The sequence below is a fragment of the Giraffa tippelskirchi genome, chromosome 7 (genome assembly GCF_054371585.1).
Source record: "Giraffa tippelskirchi isolate mGirTip1 chromosome 7, T2T-mGirTip1v1.2.pri, whole genome shotgun sequence".
Taxonomy (NCBI): Eukaryota; Metazoa; Chordata; class Mammalia; order Artiodactyla; family Giraffidae; genus Giraffa; species Giraffa tippelskirchi.
In genome coordinates this window covers 58884615-58892425 of record NC_137281.1, presented here as the reverse complement: position 1 = coordinate 58892425, position 7811 = coordinate 58884615, and the positions used below count along the sequence as shown (strand labels likewise).

General features: G+C 43.2%; 1 long non-coding RNA gene across 1 annotated transcript; it reads left to right on the top strand.

Annotated features, from left to right (window-relative positions):
• Positions 1–22: 22 nt before the first annotated feature.
• Positions 23–3550, top strand: LOC145513193 (uncharacterized). Its single transcript, XR_014059186.1, has 2 exons — positions 23–82; positions 575–3550. It is a non-coding gene; the product is annotated as an uncharacterized LOC145513193 (long non-coding RNA).
• Positions 3551–7811: the final 4261 nt, after the last annotated feature.

The window sequence follows — 7811 nt, the reverse complement described above, 5'->3', positions numbered from 1 at the left end:
GGGGCTTCGCCCCGCCCCTCCTGCGGCAGCTCTCCTTTTCCGCTGACTGCCTCAGGAGCGGCCTCGTCGTGCCTTAAAATCCGTAAGTTCTGTGGAGTGCAACTCCACGCTCTCACTTTTCTGCCCCACGTCACATTGCAGAAACCTCAGTTTATTTTTAAGTCTGTCACATCCTGTAGTGTGTGCGTCTCTGAGCTGTAAGGCCTTGCACACAGGAAAGTCCCAGAAGAAAATTGTGTGGTGCCGGTTTCTGCTGTTACGAATGAGGTAACATGTTCAGTTCAGTTCAGTCGCTCAGTCGTGTCCGACTCTCTGCGACCCCATGAATTGCAGCACGCCAGGCCTCTCTGTCCATCACCAACTCCCGGAGTCTACCCAAACCCATGTTCATCGAGTCGGTGATCCCATCCAACCATCTCATCCTCTGTCGTCCCCTTCTCCTCCCGCCCCCAATCCTACCCAGCATTAGAGTCTTTTCCAATGAGTCAACCCTTCGCATGAGGTGCCCAAAGTATTGGAGCTTCAGCTTCAACATCAGACCTTCCAATGAACACCCAGGATTGATCTCTTTTAGGATGGATTGATTGGATCTCCTTGCAGTCCAAGGGACTCTCAAGAGTCTTCTCCAACACCACAGTTCAAAAGCATCAATTCTGCGGCGCTCAGCTTTCTTCACCGTCCAACTCTCACATCCATACATGACCACTGGAAAAACCATAGCCTTGACTAGACGGACTTTTGTTGGCAAAGTAATGTCTCTGCTTTTAAACATGCTATCTAGGTTGGCCATAACCTTCCTTCCAAGGAGTAAGCGTCTTTTAATTTCATGGCTGCAGTCACCATCAGCAGTGATTCTGGAGCCCAAAAAAGTAAAGTCTGACACTGTTTCCACTGTTTCCCCATCTATTTCCCATGGAGTGATGGGACCAGATGCCATGATCTTAGTTTTCTGAACGTTGAGCTTTAAGCCAACTTTTTCACTCTCCTCCTTCACCTTCATCAAGAGGCTCTTTAGTTCTTCTTCACTTTCTGCCATAAGGGTGGTGTCATCCGCATATCTGAGGTTATTGATATTTCTCCCGGCAATCTTGATTCCAGCTTGTGCTTCTTCCAGCCCAGTGTTTCTCATGATGTACTCTGCATATAAGTTAAATAAGCAGGGTGACAATATACAGCCTTGACGTACTCCTTTTCCTATTTGGAACCAGTCTGTTGTTCCATGTCCAGTTCGAACTGTTGCTTCCTGACGTGCATACAGGTTTCTCAAGAGACAGGTCAGATGGTCTGGTATTCCCATCTCTTTCAGAATTTTCCACAGTTTATTGTGATCCACACAGTCAAAGGCTTTGGCATAGTCAATAAAGCAGAAATAGATGTTTTTCTGGAACTCTCTTGCTTTTTCGATGATCCAGCGGATATTGGCATGTATCATGTAAGACAGCAAAAATCGGAGCGACACCAAAAGCCCTTCAGCTCCCGTAATTCCACCACAAAGCAAGTGAACAAAAAACACACAAACAGCGATTGCTTTTTCTTCTGGGTCCTTCTAGTTTCTGTCCATAAACACAGGTGTTTTATATAGTCCTAAACAAAGTACATGTACAGTTTTAAATTTGACTTTTTATACGGCTAAGAATTTTTAAACGTCACAACTACCAACTTAATGTTATTATAGTCTCTCAATCTGATATCAGGTAAATTACCTAAGTCCCCTTTCTCCTCCTCCTTAGGGATATAAGTTGTTTTGCATGTTTTAGTTGATAACACTTCAAGGAGCATTTCTATACCATCAAAATTATCTTATTTGTTTGCTTCTAATTTACTTTTTGTCTCTCCCTATTAAAATATTAACTCTTCAGACAAGAGCAAAGGTCTTATCTGTCTTAATCTCAGCTGGTTAATGAACCTAGAAAAATGTATGACACATGGTAGATTCTCATTGAATATTTTTTAACGTATGACTGAATAGACTAACAGATTTTAGTTCAAATTATATTACTCTAGAGCACATTTCTAATCATTGCAACATTTATGTCAAAATGTGTGAACGATCTGACCAGTTTATAAGGGAATAAATACTAAGCATAAGAAAAAGAGTTCAAAATCTTTAGTTCTTAAGGAAATGCAAATCAAAGTCACAGTGAGATACAACTGCACACTGCTACAATGACTAAAATTAAAGATTGACCCACCATGTGTTGGTAAAGTTGTGGAGTCTTAAAGAAAAAAAATATTCAGTGACGCTTGTTAATAATGATAAGGCAAACTTTATTCAGGACCATTGCCATAAGCATAAGGATGACTGCAATGGAATTTTCAGCAGAGGAGAAATATTGGGCTCAATTCCAAATGCAGCATGGGCAAGTGGAAATTTATAGTCAAGGAGCAGGGGGGTGGATGGAAAATTACTAAAAGGAAACATCAGGGGTAAGGAGAATTTTCGTAAAGCCAATTTAATGGGATTCTTGCTGAAGACAGGCCAGGGTGATCAGACATCACCTGCGAGATGGTGGAGAATGAAGGACCTGACCAGAGATTGAGGGTAGTGAGATGTCAAGGGTGGGTAGGTCTCTCTAAAACTGAATCTTACAAAGAAGTGCACAGATGAGACTAGGAGAAGGTTCAGGAGCCTGACTAAATGTTGGTCAAGCAAGGAAACTATCAGGAGCAACTGGAGCTCTCACAAGCCTCTCAAGAGAATATAAAATGGTGCAGTGGTTTTACATAACTGTTCTGCAGTTTCTCAAGAAGTTAAATCTATGCTTACTCTGTGATCCAGCAGTTCTACTCCTAGTTACTATCCAAGAGAAATGAAAGATAAAGACTTGCACACAGATGTTCATTGGAGATTTACTCATAATAATCCCAAGCTGGAAACAACTCAAATGTTCATCACAGGATGATGGATAAATAAATTTCAGTATATTTATTAAATAGAATACATCTCGGCGATAAAAAGGAACAGACTACTGATACACATGATGAAACAGAAGAATCTTACAGACATTATGTTGAAAGAAAGATGCCAGACACAAGATGCATAAATGTATAATCCACTTATATGAGATTCAGTGTAAGCAGCTCTTTGCAGGAAACCAGCCGCAGCAGGAAGCCTCTTGTCTTGTCACTTTAGTACAGCTATGCTTTAACTAACTTTTAAACCAGGCGCCCCCAGGCTCCACTCATCTCCAGGCCAAGCACACCTTTGAAATCTTCTAATCAAACAATACCTATTCTAATCAATCAAACCTAACTTGTTGGTTCTTTCTATAGACCAAAGAAGTAGAAGTGAGGAATAAGTAAGTAACTGATGACCAGATCTCTTCCCTAGCTTCCCCTTCAGTAATCTCCCAAACTGTGTGATCAGTGCATGAACAGGATTACAGCTAGAAGAAGAAAAGAAGTTGAGGAGACTTCCCTGGTGGGCCAGTGGTTAAAACCACTCTTCCAATGTGGGAGAGCAGTTTCCCTGGTCAGGGAACTAGATCCCACATACCACAACTAAGACCCAGCACAGCCAGATGAATCAATTTTAAAAAAAGAAAAGAAATGCAAAAGAATCCTTACCTGATAAGAGTAGCTGGAACCACAAGATTCTTGTATTTTTAAAAAAAGAAGTTGAGGAGCCTGCACACAGTGGGGAATGGCAACAATTCTGACACCCCCCGCCCCCCCCCCCGTGTCAGTGATTAACTGATGTTACTTCCCTTTAAAAATTTCATTGCCAAGCAGAATCTTCGGAGATAGTTTTTGGGGGACACTGAATCCACTGTCTCCCCAGATTGCTGGCATTCTGATTAAAGACACCTTTTCTATCTACCATCTGTGGGTACTGATTTTGTCAGCAGCTGCACCCCCATTAGATAACAATGAAAATATTGTGTTTTTTTAAATAATGTTTTGATCTTAATTGGTGGTTAAACATGTGTATACAATTGTCAAAACTCAGTAGAATCATACACCTAATATTTGTGGATTACAGTCTGTGTATATGTCAGTTAAAAATAAAACAGTGTAATGAGAAAATAAGATATAAAAAATACAGGTAGTAGTAAATTTACTTTAAAAAGTGGAGGGCTAAGAATGTTTTCTCGGTTCTTAACCACTCATCAAAACAAGTGGTTAAGGGCATGCACACATTATGCGCATATTGTCTTCCCAAGTGGCTGGTCTAATACTCAGCATCCTCACCATAGTGGAGTTACTGCTTAGAGGCTACATTGTTTATTAGGAGAAAGCACCATGGTCTGACTCTGTGTCAGACACGACAGGATGGCGGCTCTGTTCTTGAAGTTACTGCTCCTTCTCCCTTGTGATGTCTGTATGTACTGGTGGGGAAGGGGAAGTGGAATGCTGTAAGATTCAGAAAATAATTTAGGAATAATGGCAGGAGCCAGACCAAGTTTGTATTTTTCCTACAAAGGTCTAATAACTAATTTATAAATATCAAACAGTTTTTAAAAAATTGTATGAGAAAGTGATTGGGGATAATTTTTTTAAATAAAATATGTAAAATATATTCCACTATTGACACACATTAACAGCAGCAACATGTCTGCTGACAGCTAGAAGTTCAGCGATAACTGATTTTACCCACCTCCCACCCTTACCCAACTTCATCTCAAGGGAACACAGATGCTAAACAAGTAGTCCCAAACATGTACATATTTGTATATGAGGCAGGTACAGTCTAGTGGTTAAGAATGTGGGCCCTGGAGCCAGATTGCCCAGGTGTGTATAGCCTGTCTTGCTACTTCTGACCTGTATGTTATAGGACATGTGACTTAACCTCTGTGCCTATGTCCTGATCTGTAGAATAGGAATCCTAATAAATCTATTGTCAGGAGTAAATAATCTATGTAGAATTTTTTTTTTTAGTAAAGTCTTTACTGAATTTGTTACCACATCGCTCCTGCTGTATGTTTTGTTTTTGTTTTTTTGTGGCACGTTGGATCTTAGCTCCCCTGCCAGGGATCAAATGTGCACCTCCTGCGCTGGAGGGGGAAGTGTTAACCACGGGACTGCCAAAGACGTCCCTGTGTAGATGTTTTTAAAAAAATTATTTGACAGGTTTCAGTTGCAGCACACAGGATTTTCAGTCTTCATTGCAGCATGTGAAATCTTTTAGTTGCAGTACGCAGGATCTTTGGTTGCAACATGAGAACTCTTTACTTGTGGCATTTGGGATCTAATTCCCTGACCAGTGATCAAACCCAGGCCCCTTGCATTGGGAGAGTGGAGTCTTAGCCACTGGACCACCAGGGAAGGCCTCTATGAAGACTTTTATTTTTTTTAATGAGTTACTTTATTTTTAACTGCTTTGGGTCTTTGTTGCTTTGTGCGGGTTTTCTCTAGTTGTGTGTGTGGGCTTCTCATTGCAGTGGCTTCTCTTGTGAAGCACAGGCCCTAGGGCATGCGGGCTTCAGTACTTGTGGTGCATCTGCCTAGTTGCTCTGCACCATATGGGATCTTCCCAGAGCAGAGATCGAACCTGTGTTCCTGCATTGCCAGGCAGATTCTTAACCGCTGGACCACGAGGCGAGTCCTTATGTAGAATGTTGCCTGACAGTAACGTCAGTAAGGGAAGTACAGAAACCAGTACAGGGCACTCTAGAGATCAGGACAGGGTACTGAGGCACACTGAAGAAGCGGTTCTTACTATTGAAAGAGGAAGGATTAGCAGGAGTGAGACCGAAGGAAGGAAGAACTGGGAGAACAGTTCGAAGCAGAGGGGTAACCACAGCAGTTGATGCACCTGGTCACTTGGCAGAGGGGAGAGGTTCTCCATCCAGGCTCCTCTCCCCACACAGGGTGCCCACCTCTCCTGTGCGTTGTCGAGGTCTAGGGGCTTTCAGCACTGTTGAACAGGAGGTTGGCTGCAAGTGACCCCCTGGGGTGGCGTGAAGAAATTATCCTCTGATCTTCCACTCTGCTCCCTGAGTGCCTGCAGCCTGAGTTACTCGCTCTTTCCACATGCCCATCTTAGCTAGAATCCTGGAGGTGAAACATTCTTAGCCTCATCCGTAAGTGCCAACAGTTCCTTTGAATTTTTGTTCTTGCTTCAAAGGCTAGGGGAGGAAATAATGGCCTCAAAATGAGAAATTGGAGAGGGAAATGCACAGGATCACTGACTTCACCAAGGCGTATGTATCCCAGCACAAAAGGAAATTTCAGTGAGGGTGGAATTGGCTTAGAGTACAAGAGGGGAAGTAAAGCAAGTGAAGAATCCCTAGTACATAAAGTACTAGGGATATATATATACACACACACACACAAAACATGTTACCCAGTTTGCACTTAAGGAAAATGGAAAGTAAGGGTTGGAGGACTTAAGCAGGAGAGTGGGATAATCAGACTCAAACGTTACAGACATTACCCTGGCTGCTGTGTGACAAATGAACTGGAGGAACATCCAAGTAGAAGCAGGAATACTGTTAGGGACCAGTGTAGACCAGATAGCAGTGGTGATCTAGGTCAGGGTCTAAGCTAACTTAAGACTATTTGACTTTTCTCCAATTGCAGAATTCCAGCGATAACGAGAAGCCTATGGATGAGGATATAACAGTTGTAAAGACTCACAAAATGTGTACTAGTACTTCCAGGAGAGTTCCATTTAAATAGTCTCGCGTCTCTGACCCTCCTTCCTCTGGAAGAAGCTGGCTGTAGGGCTACATAAAAGATCTGCCCCCCAAGCACCTCTGCCTATGAGATATGGATAAACCAGAGACTGAGTGTCTCATCTGAGCAGCTGACATCCCAGACAGCCACCACTCTCAGGCTTCATATAATATTCTTTTTCTCCACCTACTCCTGTTCTCCATTTTACAATTAGGGCTAAGGAAGAGCCCCTTGCTTGGCTGAATACTAGTGGCAGAACAGCTCCTGTGGGTATTGGAGCCTCCTAGCATCAGCCCTTCAGGTTCCCTCTCCACTGTGTCATTTTTAGAAGATGCTGCAACCTGAGTCAGTCAACAGAATAAGGAACATTTATTCTCAAGCGGAAAAGCAAAGTCAGATAAAGTGCAGGGGGTTCCTAAGGACCTTTTATCTGTGTTCAGGATCAAGAGAAACCTCAAGAGAGCCCCTGAAATCTACAATAGCTTGAGGGTTTTGGTGAAGAAGACGGGCCAGTCCCTCCTGGCAAAGGTGACAGGCCTGACTTCATGAGTCATTCGTTCGTGACTCAACCCTGATGTCATCTGTTCTTTCCAAACCTTCCCTTTGGGTTTCTCCCCCAAATTATTTCTGCCTAATGTGCCTAAATTTTAAGAGCGACAAATTTCTTTTTGGAATAGCAACAGTAAATAGGTATTGCTGGCATTGGCCTTCTTTCCGATTAGCCAGCAGCCTCTGGTTTACCAGCAAGAAAAACAGGAAGGTAAGGCAGTACTCCAGTACTCTTGCCTGGAAAATCCCATGGACGGAGGAGCCTGGTAGGCTACAGTCCATGGGGTCGCTAAGAGTCAGACACGACTGAGCGACTTCACTTTCACTTTGCCCTTTCATGCACTGGAGAAGGAAATGGCAACCCACTCCAGAATTCTTACCTGGAGAATCCCAGGGACGGCAGAGCCTGGTGGGCTGCCGTCTATGGGGTCGCACAGAGTCGGAGACGACTGAGGTGACTTAGCAGCAGCGGCAGCAGCAAGGAGCCCTCTGGCAACTGAGTAGGGCTCTTGGCCTGTGGAGACATCCCAGCTGCTCATGTTGCAGCAGTGTCAACTCTGAAATGGGATAGTACTATCGGGTGATGACTAGTCTGTGAAATAATACATCAATCTTCACCAGCACCAGCAATGAAAACATGCTGC